Source organism: Microtus oregoni, unplaced genomic scaffold (assembly GCF_018167655.1).
Source record: "Microtus oregoni isolate MIOR12 unplaced genomic scaffold, Mior012 000007F_ref0000211, whole genome shotgun sequence".
Lineage (NCBI taxonomy): Eukaryota > Metazoa > Chordata > Mammalia > Rodentia > Cricetidae > Microtus > Microtus oregoni.
In genome coordinates, this window is record NW_024543066.1 from 13,045,291 (window position 1) to 13,059,321 (window position 14,031).

The window sequence follows — 14,031 nt, forward strand, 5'->3', positions numbered from 1 at the left end:
GTTAGCAGCTGGCCTGCCTTTTCTTTCACCTGCCGTCTTTGACACTAAGCCAGACTCTCCTGTCTCTGGCTTCTGATGCAGCGCTCATTGCAGCCTGAATGAGAGGAGACTCAAGTCAGTCTTCATCCTGAGACGACATGATTCTCCCATGGGCGCTTAGACAGCCACGGACTCACTCCCCGGCGACAAAGCCAAAGCCTGGCAGAACCCTGAGAAAAAGTACAGTTTTACATTGAGAATGAAGTTTCAAAGAGACACCATTAAACATTTAGGTGCTTTCGGCCGGGCAGTGGTGACACACGTCTTTAATTCCAGCACTGGGAGGCAGAGGCAGCAGACAGATCTCTGTGAGTTTGAGGCTGGTCTGGTCTACAAGAGAAAGTTCCAGGACAGGCTCCAAAGCGGTAGAAAAAAAAAATTTGGTGCTTTCTTTGTATCCACGTAGCACATAACTGTTAGGTGGGAAGATAAGACACTGCTAACGTGTGTTGAAGATCAGTTGTAGGAGGCATCCTTTGAGTGTCTCAAAGAGGAGTTGGGGCTAGAATCTGTTTCCAGAAATCCTTGAAAATTGCAAGTTTTGGCTTTGTCCTTTATATTAGCCAGGATCCAGAGATAGTGTCTGAAGACAGGATACTGTCACTCAGTTTTAATGGAAGGCGACTAGCACACTCTGGTATATGCATCAAAAGGACAAAATATCAGGGTTATTGCACCGGCCATAGCAATAGTGATTTTAGTGTGAGGTCCTTTGCTCAGGGCTATGTGTATTGATGCTTTGGCGTCTTTTCAGCATCTGGATTGGTAGACAGAGAACTGAAGCTTGGAGACTTGCTTAAAACCCACAGAGCTCGAAATCACAAATCAAAGTGAAGGGACTAGGACTCAAATGTATTTGTGACTTCAAGGCATGAGCCTTGTTTGTTTTCCTTCAGATGGATCACTAGGCTGTTTTAAAAGCTATTTGTAGTGATTGCGCCATTTCTATTCTTGTCTGATATCACAGTAACATCCAATATGTTCTTGGGTGGAAGAAAGGATGCTCAAACAATAGATAATTATTTTCTAATATTTCTGCAGACTGAGAGCCCAAGCAAGTTCAAGGTGTGAGCATTGGTGAATAGTTAGATATTCAATATTCTTTCTTGTTCCCTTCCCCTACTGTGACAAAATACCTGAGAAAATCAGCTTCCAAAGAGAAACAGTTTGGTTTTGGCTCACAGCTTTGGAGATTGCCACCGTTGCTTTGAGGAAGGCAGACATCATGGCAAGACTGCATGGTGAAGGGAGATGCAGGCCCCTTGGAGGCCAGGAAGCAAAGTGGGCTGTGTTCTTAAGCACTGGAATACAACGGTGTTGACAGGGGAGATGTGACCATAGATTGTCAGGAGTAGGAAATGGAAGACTCTAAGACAGCTATGAAGCTTTACTGTGAGAGGTTGACCAGAAGGTCGTGGTTGTAGTTAATCAAGGTAGGAACTACAGGAGCAGAGCAGGTTTTGGAAACACATTTTCATCAAGGAACTGAAGGAACAACTAATAGGCTTTTGGAAATTAGGGTCTGGAAATCAATATAGAAAAGAAAGACTAGATGTGTTCTCACTGAGGGTAATAGCTTAGGAGTTCTAAGAACGGGTGTGCTTGAAAAACAGAATGAGGTACAAGACAAGGGCAGAGAATAAGCCTTATGGGGGATTTTGTAGGTAACTTGGAAAATAGGGTTCCATAAATCTAAGACAGCAGAAAACATGTATGCCCAGGGTGGGTGCGGAGATGAATGTGCTTCCAGAAGCAGCTGTGTGGTGTTCCCTTTGCCATTTCCCCCTCCCCCAACCAAGGTTGCCTTTCCAGCCCAGACAGTTTAAACCCAGAACTCCTGCTGCTGGGTCTTAAAGTGAAAGTGCATTTATAATGTAAGAAAGATAAACTATCAAACTGTTGATTGGGTTTCGACCAGACTGCCTTTTCAGTTGTGTTGTATGGTTTTGGTTTTAGGAAATGGTTATTGCCGTTCAAAGGAGCTCACATTCTGCATTCAATGAGCCAAACAAAATTTGTTGAGATGTAGTTGATGTGTGTTGGATGAACTAAGCTGACATTTACATAGGTATTTTTCTTATGCCTGTGGTGTTGATTGCCATTGAAGAGATCTAATGTGACCAATAAACGGGTCAACCTGTGGCCTGGTTACCAGGAGGGCAATGTAAGGTCTGTGGAGACCTCCCTATTGTTATTCTTCCAATAGGAATTCAACTAGGCAAACACCAAGTTCCTCTTCTCTGCTTTTTTCTTTCAACCAATACATTAGAGTTCCAGAACAAGAGAAAACTTCCTCTGGTGTGATTTGATAGAAGGCCCCATTGTTAATTAAAAGCTGTCATTGAACTTACTGTTTAATTATTTCCTTCTGTCTCTATATTCATTTAAGTATCTTAGTATTCATACTAAGTAGTAATGATTTAAATTACTGAAAAACACATTTCTTATTAAGCAACTTGCCTTTGAAGAGTAATATTAGTTAATTGCCATAACATTAAAATCATATTTAAATTTTTTTTCCCAAAAATCCTTCCGGTTTTCTCAGTCTTGTTTTGGTAATTATATTATCCTTTTTTTTTTTTTTTGGTAATTATACTGTTTTAAAGTGTGTCTTTTTCTTCATCACAAATATAACCTAAAGCATTCCCATGTATTTTCCTTGCTTTTCAGTGGGGGTGGTAGTGGTGAGTTAAACAAGTAAATAAATAAATAAATAATTCTCTTGCTTTTCCTGTAAAGAACACATTAAACACCTATTTGTGTTGCGACACTACCGTGCTTAAATAAAAAACTTCTGTGCGTGTGTGTGTGTGTGAAAACTTCTGTGCATGTGCGTGTGTGCGCGTGTGCATTAGCGTGTGTGCATATGCACCTGCCTGCACACTTGTTTCAGATGGAAGCGAGGGCCTCTCACTCTGAAGAGGTGCTCTCCTAGAGCGCCACACCCCAGCCCTTCACTGCTTCTGGCATTTTATTATCAGTGAGGTGGAAACAGTGGACTGAGCTAGAGAGAGGAGGCCTCTGGCTCAGGGCCAGAGAGAATGGAGTTCTAGAGAGAAACTTGGAGCATTGGATCTAGACTGAAGCAAGAGGCACAGGATCTTCAGTGGACCTCAGTGAGAAACAGTCCCTGACATCTTTCTAGCTTCAAAATGCAGTGGGAAATGAGGGGCTTTTGCTCTGACAACGTTCTTTCTGTTGTAGCTTGAATCAGTTAGTTGAAAAAAACATACAGAAAGAAGCCAATTCATATCTTACTATATGCTTAGGTCATTGCTATCAGTTAGTGGAGAGGGACATTCAGCTCTGAGTAAACCCACAGCGTGCAGCTTGACATGGGAGTCATCTGTGGCTTAGACAGTAACGATGTGCTCTGTCCCATCTGATGCCTGGATCGGTTTCATGGCTGGCACTTCCAAGCTGTCCTAAACATTAAATAGCACAATGAGGTCACTGCTGCCAGCATTTGGAATGCAGTCTAGTTCCTGGTCCAGCATCTCCATCCAACATCCTGGATGTTTCATATATTGAGGCTGACTCGTGGTGGGAATCCAAATAGATTCCCTATAGGAAGCTGAAATGAGACAGCTTTTAGCAAGATGGGTTGAGTCCGTTAGAACACAAATTCCAACAGTTTGGCCAGCTGTGGACTGCTAGTAAGCGCAGCTGACCAGCCAATGTGGAAATGAACGTTAGAGTCTCCCTGTGAGCAGTGGCAACAGCTCTGACATGCTGTCAAGTCCAGAGCTGTGAACAGCTCCACGGATGGCAGAACCCAAAAACTTGAAGAATAAAAAGCGATGAAGATAGAGCTAGAAGTCTAAGCATTTATTAATTCATTAATCAATCCTACATAATTGATACTCTAATGATTCTTTTTCTGATTGTGAAATAATTTATAACTGTTGTACACTGTATGGTAATAATCCCTTGTCGATCTATTGCATGCTCTTCTAGTATGTACAGGGATATTTTAAACATCTAATTCGTCTTCTTACCCCATAAAATATATTGTAGTTAACAGCATGATATTTAATGCCTAGACTCAAAGATTTTAAACCTATCAACTAATCTAACCTCCTGAAATTATTAGAGGTTGAACCCAAATGAGAAGATGGACGAAAAAAGGCAATCACACGCATAGATGTCAGTAAATTAAGGCCAGATCAAAAGGAAATGCAACATGTGACTGTGTGTGCGTGTATGTTCACGGGGGGGGGGGGGGGTAGATGCACATGCAAGTATATGTCAACATACATAAATGTGTGCAAGACCAGAGGTCAGCTTCCAGTGTTGTTCTTCATGAACACCCTCTCTGGAGACAGGTCTCTCACCGAACTGGCACGCACTGTTTTGACTCGGCTGGCTGGCCTGCATGCCTTCAGAGCCACCTGTCTCCACTTCTCCAGCCCTGGAGTTACAAGCGTGCACCACTATACCCAGAATTTTTATGTGGCTCTAGGGTTCAAGGTCAGGTCCTCCTGCTTGCTTTGACAAGGATTTCACCAGCTGAGTCATGTGTCCAGCCTGCCTCTTGGGACATCAGTGATGATCACATCAACTTGGTCATCTTAATCTTAGTACACTGTAAACTGCAAGCAGGCACAGAAGTCTTTCATAGCAGAACATTCTGTAGAACGCCTAATCCAATGATCCCAGCAAGCTGGCATGGCTACTGGACAGATCTCTGAGCAAGAGTTCCCCGAGCAACCTTCCCTTAAGCAGTTCTTCCGCACTGCTGGTCTTCGTGTTTATGTTTCGTCCCCTGATGCATTAGCACCCATTGTCTACAACTTATTTTTTTTTATAGATCAGCTCATGCTAAAATCTGTGTGAGGAAGAGACCAACTCTCTTATTCTTCCCTACACCTTTTGAACTCACAACAACTAGAAGACAGGAAAGTAGAGAAGATGTCTGTCCTGGGGAACCAGGGCACAAGGCTTAGGTATAAGCTCTGAATTGGGACTGGCTGAATATGGCAGTATCTAGGTTTGGGAGAAGGCTGGACCCCTGCAGGGAATCTGCAACGTGCTCATTTCCCTAAAAGGAGGCATTACATTCCAGGCCTCACCAGTGAGCCTTAAGTCTGTTTGTTTTTCCTTAATACTTTTCACATTTTTTTTTATTAACTCACAAATGATTTTGTTTCATCTGGCTTTTCAAACAAGATTTGTTTTGTTGTTCTTCTGACCCTCTCCTTTTCTATCACTGCCGCATTAAAAACGAGTTTAAAGTAAGTAGCTGGGATGGGGGTGCACTCCTATGAGGCAGAGGCAGGAGGATCTCTGTGAGTTTGAGGCCCGCCTGGTCTACAGAGGGAGTTCCAGGACAGAGTCCCAAGCTACATGGAAAAACCCAGTCTCAAAAAAAAACCATAAAATAAAATTAAATAAATAATAAGATAAGTAAATATATTTTTTGGAGAACTAATACAATTTAGTGGAAATTATGCTTTTAGACTAAATTATAAGCTTATAAATTTTGTTGTTGTAAAATTAATGATGATCACGTGGAGCAGGGAGAAATGAGGAGTATGAATTCTTGCCCTTTAATAAATGACTAAACATACTCGGACCAACAGGGCTAAAAATCATGCCAGTGTCTTAGTGTTTTTATAATCATTTTATTTCTTTAACTTCACGATTCAAGAATTATAACCAAGTCTTCCATTTCCACCAGACAATTTTTCAGTTAATTCAGTGTAGACATTAAAGTGCTTTAATAATAGGCAGGAATGGTGATGCATACCTACAGTCTCAACACTTGGGACTTTGTAAGAAGAGGATTGTAACTCAAAGTTCACCTCGACCAAGTAGTACATTTCAGGCCAGCCTCGACTACAAGCCCCTGTCTCAAAACTGAAAACAATCAAAGCTTTAAAATAAACATTGTATAAACTCTCCCTGGGTAGGTATGAACACCACTTCCCCTAGATGGAACACCAAAGAGACAAATCTACCCAAGTCAAGCTTGGGAAACCAGTGAGTTCAATTGTGTCTATTTTCAGGAGCGTGAGCAGCTCACTGGCTGCCACACCACACAGGGAAAGTCTCCAGTTCTGCAGTCGTCACTTGTGTTTCCCCAGGTCCTCTGGCTGCCTCATGTGCCCCTCATGACTCATTTCTCCCTTCCACCAGGAAATGTTAGCGAGCTCGATCATGTGAGGGTCCCCTCTTAGTGATCCATAGCTGCTCTGGTTCCAAGACAACCGTTGCCATGCACAGAAGACAATGTCCCACAACAATTAAAAACAAAACAAAAAAAAAAGCTTTAAACATAGCCTGGGTTAGTCAGTTATACAGTGGTCTCTGTGGCACAGTGGCACTTCCTCTGGCTTCCTGGGGTCGGTGACTAGAGGCCCTTCCTTTGTAGCCTGCTGGTGTGTTTTAAACAGCTCACACAGAGTGACCAGAGCAAAGCTGTTCCTTAGCAAGGTCGCTGAACTGAAGGGCCAAAGAGCTCTTTGGGCAGCCAGAAAACCAACATGTTTATATACAAGTGAGGAGGAATGGAAACATAATGTCATTGCTTAAATAGTTACAGCCTAATTACTAATAAGAAGTGGTGCCGCAGCCAACTTACTGCTGATACATTTTTTTTTTCTATTTCATTACTGGTGACTTTATAATTACTTATTGCTACTTAATAAGGTCAATGTCTTGTTATTCCTCCCCTGACACGCATTCTGAAAACACTGTACTGTCCTAGAGAATAGTCTCTGGTTACTTCTGCTGCTGCTGCTGCTGATTCCATAATTCAAACACAAGACCTCTCTATTCAAAGCAAGTGCCTGTTAGGTAGCCATTCCAGGCAGAGAAAGTGCTATGGCTAAGGTTCCCCTGGAGTGAGAGGGGTGGATTCTCCTGTTTTTTTCCTTTGTATCTGGGACTGTTGACACAATGCCTTTGTTCCACCCTATGTGCATCCCTTGCTTGTAGAGTACCCATCTGGCTTTATAACTCCCCAAACTCCACTCCCTTTTCTTTCTTTTGTCCAGTTCCAGAGGTTGAGCCTCATTTATGTTAGGCACTGCTGAGCTGTATTCTAAAGCCTCCCTTCCTTTTCTTTTTTTCTTAAAAAATTATTTTTATTTCATGTGCATTGGTGTTTTGATTGCATGTATGTCTGTGTGAGGGTGTTGGGTCCCCTGGAACTGGAATTATAGACAGTTGTGAGCTACCATGTGGATGCTGGGAATTGAACCAGGGAGCTCTGTAAGAACAGTCAGTGCTCTTAACCACTGATCCATCTCTCCAGCCCCACTTCCCTTCCCTTCCCTTTATGCTTTATTTGTGACTAAGTTGCACAGGCTGGCCTTGAGCTCATCCAATAGCATGGGTGGGCCTTGAGTTTATCCAAGTGCTACACCTCAGCCTGAACCACAAGGCTCAGCTTCTTGCCACATTCTTATTAGATCTGCAGTCTGCCTGCTTGCTATGGTATACACGGAAGCCATAGCTAAGGGTGTTAGTCAGTTCTTCAGACTTTGCTTGCAGTAACCCCTATTTTTGCGTATAGAATTGTTAGTGCTTTGAATACGAGTGTTATTTAATGGTACTGTGATGCTCATGAGAAGAATACGATGCTGTTTCTGTTTCCACGCGACATAGAGACCAACAGTGCCAGGAAAAGCTGGAAATATTTTATATTACTAGATTGATAATGATACATTAGTAGAAACTTTAATGGATGTCAGTGACCCAGGGAGCTCAGAATTTTATCCCACAGAAAATGAACATTTAATGAGTAGCCTGGCATGTACTCTAACACCTTAACAAAATGCAGTCTGGTGCTAACTAACCTCCAGATGTAGAGAGCTTCTCTTAGAGTTTGTGAAGTGGAGAGAGGCTGTTCGGCAATATGCAGAGTTGACAAGTGCTCAGTTTCCCTCTTGGAACGGAATTAAACAACAGGAAAACAGTAGGGAACGTGGAAGGCATCGGCTGCTTGTAATTAAACCATTGCGCTGGCTATAATGGATTTACAAAATGTGACTTAGAACAGAAAGTTGCTCCGGGCCACTGTTTTTTTCTGTGATTCAATGAAGATTTTCATGGGCTTCCAGGTGAATTAGTGGAAGGGGCTTAGGCCACGTGTGATCAAGCCTCTTATGCTCTGTGGTGCTCTTAATGTATATTATGCTAATTTCCCTATGAATATAAAAAGCAAATACTATTCTGAGAAGCCACCGACATTCTTCGCCCTTCTTGACTTTCATGGCTTCCGTTGTTAAAGTCTAAACACCCTTAACAACCCCTGTTAGAGGTGGCCAGGTTTTACATACTACAATTGTCAGTGAAAAAACCAATGATTGCATTCTAGTAGTGTGACTCTAACGAGGGAGAATCCTCCAGTCCTTGTGTTGTCAAGACGTAAATAAGAGGTCAGAGAGGCCAGGGTGCCACCTCAGTGATGATAGTGACACTGAGCTTAGCAACCCTTGATGCGCCCTGGAAGGAAAGGTCATTCTAACACTCAGTGGTCCTCATCCTCCTTTTATAGAAACACTAGCCCACCATGTAAGCAGCCTTCACCTTTAACTTTATTGTCTTCCAATAATGTCCTCTTCTCTTGGGCAAACAGAAAATATTTTAAAAAATGCTGGATGTTGGATGGCATGTAAGATTTTCAGAGAAGCAGTTCGTGAAGTCAGGGTGACTAACATCTCAAGATCAGAGCAGAAGGGGAGCTGGGTCATCTTCCCCTTGGCTGTGTACAGCTGGCAGGAAGAGCTCCGTAGAGGACACAGCTTTGTGGCAGGCTGTCCACTTTGAGGAGAAGGCAGTGAGTGCTGGAGTCGAGGAAGATGGTGTCAGCTGCCCACCAGGCCTTTGTGTCTCACATGTTTGAAGCTCTGTTGCATGTTTGCATTTGGAGTAACATCACATAGGCATCGGAGACAAGCGCTTTCAGGTAGAAACATTCAAGGCCACGCTAGCCGAGTGAGCTCCCTGAACCAGTGCCACCAGCAAATAGTCTATCATGGTCCTCATGGTTCTGCCAGACTCACATAGTGAGAGACGACATTGCCTTTCTCCCCTCTGGTCGGGCACTGTCGAGGTGTGTTTATGGTCCTAGTGTGTCCCCAAATTGAAGAACCTGTTTTTGAGGCTCAGGTTTAAATAAGAATTAAGACCTCTGTCCACACCTGGCTCACACACAATTAAGACCAAGTATTAGTCTTTTAATTAATTGCTGCTACTCCTATTCCTTACGTTCTCTTTTACACCAGCATACTAACTATTATAGCTAATAATGTCAAATGCTAGCATGCTCTGCCCTTGGAATGGGGGAGTCAGAGGACGCCCTACCGAGATGCTGCAGTACTGTAAAGTTAGCACGCGCACCTCCTCGCCGTAGCAACTTGTCTGCCTTGGCACTTCTGAATTTTCAATAGGAGCTTTCCTTCCTAAGTTTTTATTTTGAAAACAATTCACATCATCAAAAAAAAGTCCAGTCGATATCCAAGGTTCTTTCACCTGTGTGCACTTGCTAACGTTTTGCCAGCACATCTAGTCCGTCTGTCCGTCCCCTCGTCACCCCACCCCAGCCTTCTGAGAGACATCGTTGACATTTCATCCGCAAAACATCCAGTCTCCTGAGAAGGACATTCCTCTCAGAACCAGGCAGTCTGCTGAAAAAGCAAGTGAGACAGAGCTGTTGGCCTATGGAAAGTGATTTTCTATGGCTTGCCTAACTGAGGAACACATTTCTTTCTTGCCGACGAGACCAAGGGGGAAATGGGTGCCACTTGCTCTGTGACAGCAAGTAGCCTGTATTTCTGACAGGATAGGCGGCATTCATCCGTGGCGGTGTCAACAAACGCTCCATCCGCTTGCCATTTATGCTTCAAAATGTTCTTCACCTGTGCTGTGCAGGTGTATAATGCTTACTTACATTCTGCGTGTGTGTGTGTGTGTGTGTGTGTGTGTGTGTGTGTGTGTGCACGCGTACATCACGTGTGTAGGTCAGGATAACAGTAAGCAGTGGCTCTCCCTCCACCACGGGGTTCTGGGTATTGAACTCAAGTCTTTAGGTGTGTGTGACGAGTGTCTTTACCTACTGAGCCGTCTCACTGGCCCTGTGCTTTATGATTTTGTTTCTATAACTTCGGAACATTCTGGAGGGTTTTGTCTGTAAAGCATAAGGGATTGTGTGCCGCATGTCACAGGATCTGTTTGACTTGTAATCCTTCATTTTCCTGATTCTCCTATTAGTCAAACCGTACTCACAGACCGCCTAACTTAATTTATGGACAGAAATATAATGTTTGGCTGTCTCTTTTATTTTGGACCTTGTGCTTGAAGCCACCAGACAACTGTTTGGGTGACTTGTCTCATTTGTCACGGTTGCTCCAGCCTTCCTTTGAGAAAGGAGCTTAGCGGCTGTTGCTGCATTGCAGGAAATGATCCAGTAGACAGCCTTCTGGACTCTTCGTCCATCCAGGTGGAATTTCTTAGTGGGCTACAACACGAGGGTAGTGGTGTTTAGGTCAATAGCTATTTCCTGCCGTGTCCCCTATATACTCCTTTCCTGGATTTCCCCCCAATGGTGACGTGATATTAGACTTGATGCGGTGTCAGTCTTGTCACTCTGTGCTGACACCTGAACGTGGACTCCATACATCAGTTCTGTTTCTGGAATCCATTATCTCTAACATGGCCCCCTTTCTGTTAGCATTCTACCTCGTTGCTGTCTCTGAGAGGAGGCGTCTTCCTGTCCTGTGGGAAACAGTCTAGAAAGGGAGCGAAGATCTATGACAAAGCTTATAGGGCTTAAGTTTTTTTGACACTAAACATTTGGTTCCTAAAATCTGCATGAGATACAAAGATTGACACTTCCCTAATGAAGTGTTCTCTTGATATAAAATGTAGTGAAGTGGTTGGCTAATTTTAAATTTCATCTGGTGTTTAAATATTTTGAATTGTATGTGAGAAACGTTTTGAATAATGTGCATTTCTTCTAAAAGGCTGGATTGAGCTAAGCATGGTAACGAAGCCTTGCAGTTCTGCACTAGAGGGGCTGAGGAGGGAGACTGGATGTTCAAGGCCAGCCTGGGCTCCACACTGAGATCCTTTTCCAATTCAGATTGGAAAAACCAGTCTGATCTTTTCATCTTGTATTAATCTGAACAAGATTAATGTGCATGTCTGAATTCTTCACATGAAATAGGTCTTTGTCGTAAAAGGAAACAAACATGGGCTGGGGAGATGATGGCTCAACAGGTAAGAGAATTTGCTACACAGACATTAAGAACCTGGGCTCAGATCTGTAGCACTCATAAGAAAACCTTAGTGGCTGGAGAGATGACTAAATGGTTGAGACCACTTGCTGCTCTTGAAGGTGACCTAGGTTCAGTTCCCAGCACCCACATCAGGAGGCTCACGATCACTTATAACTCTAGTTCCTGGGGATCCAGTGCTCTCTTCTGGCCTCTGGGCACCTGCACACAGGTGGTGCGCATACATACACTCAAGGCACAAACACATAGAATTTTTTAAAGCTATGAGTAGCGTCACACCTATAATTCTGACGGGTATAGGGATTGGATGAGCACCAGGGCTTGCTAAGCTGTCAGCCTGCCAGAACATGGCAAACTCCAGGAACAGTGAGAGAGTGTCTCAGTGCGTGAGACAGAGTGGAGAGGGTAGCACCAATGTCCTCCTCTAGCCTCCACACACACACTTATCATGTATACCTACACACACACACACATATGCATACCGACACATGCACACATCATGTATACCTACACATACACACATGCATACCTACACATGCACACATCATGTATACTTCTACACAAACACATGCATACCTACACACACATATCATGCATACTTACACACACATGCACACAACATGTATACCTACACACATGCATACCTACACACGCATGCTTACACACATGCACACATCATGTATACCTCTACACAATGCATAACTACACACATACATATCATGCATACTTACACACATATGTGCACACATGCACACACAGGAAAGGAAACAAACATGCCTTTCTGCTTTTCACTCTGAGGGGGCAACATATTATAGTTGAGACATTCTTCACAGCAGCTTATTAAAGAAGAGTTTTGCCGAGGTTGAATAATTCTCAATTCAGCCAAGAAACAGCTTAAGCTCTTTAACTGTCTCCCTTACACACACTAAGCCAACTTTCAATCATCTGCTATTAAAAGCCATGGAAATACCACATCCAACTTCTGTAGAATTCTTCCTGTTTCAAGTACACAGGAATATTTTCTGAAATTGACCTCAGGTTGGTCCATAAAGCAAATGTTAATAAATTCTGAAGGATTGAAGTCATATAGCATTTTCTGTAACCACAAAGGAAATCACTGGCTGGGGCAATGAATCATTTTCTCCAGGAAATCTTCCAATATTTAAAATGTGTATCAAAGGAGAAATAATAACCACACCAGGAAATTAAAAGTAGACATAGTTCCCAGTATTAAAAACAGAAAAGAGGGTAATCACTACAGATCCTACAGCTACTAAGAAGGTAGCTCAGGATGCAGCCCAGTAGTAGGGCATAGAACCTGGGGTTCGGTACCCAGCACTGGAAAATAAAATTGGATAGAATAACTTGTTGCCAAAAAACTTAAAGTTTCACTCAAAAGTTTCTAGAGTAACATAACTTACAAAGTGAACATTGAACTTTAAAAACAAGCCTGATTTTAAGAGTGGCCAAAAGATCAGAACAGACATTTCTCCTGTGAAAATGGCTACTAAGTGCTCGAAATGATGCAAAGCATCGTTGTCACCTGGAAGAGGGAAATGAGATCCACGGTGAGATACTCATTCACATCCGCTAAGGAAGATATCGTAAGAAAGACGAACAGTGAGAAGTATTGATGAGGATGTAGGAAATTTGGAATCTTCACCATAGGTGGGAATGTAAAATGGCAAAGCACAGAGATTTGCACATGAATATTCATGGAAGCATTCATTATTCCTAATAGCCAGAACACGAAACCAATCCCATTGTCCACCCACTGATAAAAGGATTCCATATCTCCATGCAATGGTGCATTAGTTGGTATAGAAAAGATTGAAGTACAGGCACACAATGCCATGTAGTTCTGTCTTGAAGACATTATGCTGCTAAGTAAAAGCCACTCAGAAAAAGACCACGTCCTGTGTCCCTCTGCTCCTATGAAATGTCAGGAACAGGCAAATCCATGAAGACAGAAAGTAGGTTAGCGGTTGTTAAGAGCTAGGAACAGAAACAAGCAGGAAATAGTGTCTAATGGCTGTCAGGTTGAGGGGATGATGAAAAGATTCTAATACTGTCTAGGTCCTCTGCTTCTCTTAGCGCGCACAGAGTCAATGAAGACTCTGAAAGCTAGGCAGTGCTTTACAGCCAGTTTAGAAATTACACTTACAACTTACAAAGAGTTATATAATAAACAACTCTATTCTTATCATCCTTAAATATTCACATTTTGTCCAGCTTGCTTCAAATATTTTTTTAAAGCCAAGGATAACACCTTAGCTTCTTTTCCTGTTGCACGATAAAATACTCTGAGAAAGAAACACAGGGGAGGAAAGTTTACTGGAGCTGGCAGATCTGGGTCCATCATGGTGCCGGCCAGGAAAGAAACACAAGAAGGGTTTTCTGGGTCCATTATGGCACGGGGAGGGAGCTGGTCACGCTGTATCTGCCATTGGGTTTTGTCTTATTGAGTTTTTTGTTTGTTTTTGTTTTTGAAAACGAGAACGAGAGAACATGAAGCTGGATGGATAGGGAGGTGGAGAGGATGGGAGGGTAGGGAGTTGGAGGGGGGAAAGAATATGATCAAAATATATTGTAGGAAAAACATTAAATGAGAAGCGGCAGGAGAATGGTGAACACATGCATGCTAGCGCACAGCTTGCTTTTCCACTCTATAGAGTCCAGAAACCCCTGCCTGGGGAGTGGTCCTACCCAGTAAGATGGGGCTTCCCACATTAGATATTATAATCGAGAT

General features: G+C 42.9%; 1 protein-coding gene across 2 annotated transcripts in view; it reads left to right on the plus strand.

Annotated features, from left to right (window-relative positions):
- The window catches only part of Mcu (mitochondrial calcium uniporter), a 160,480-nt gene that overhangs the window by 100,923 nt on the left and 45,526 nt on the right, over positions 1 to 14,031 (plus strand). The window lies entirely within an intron of this gene.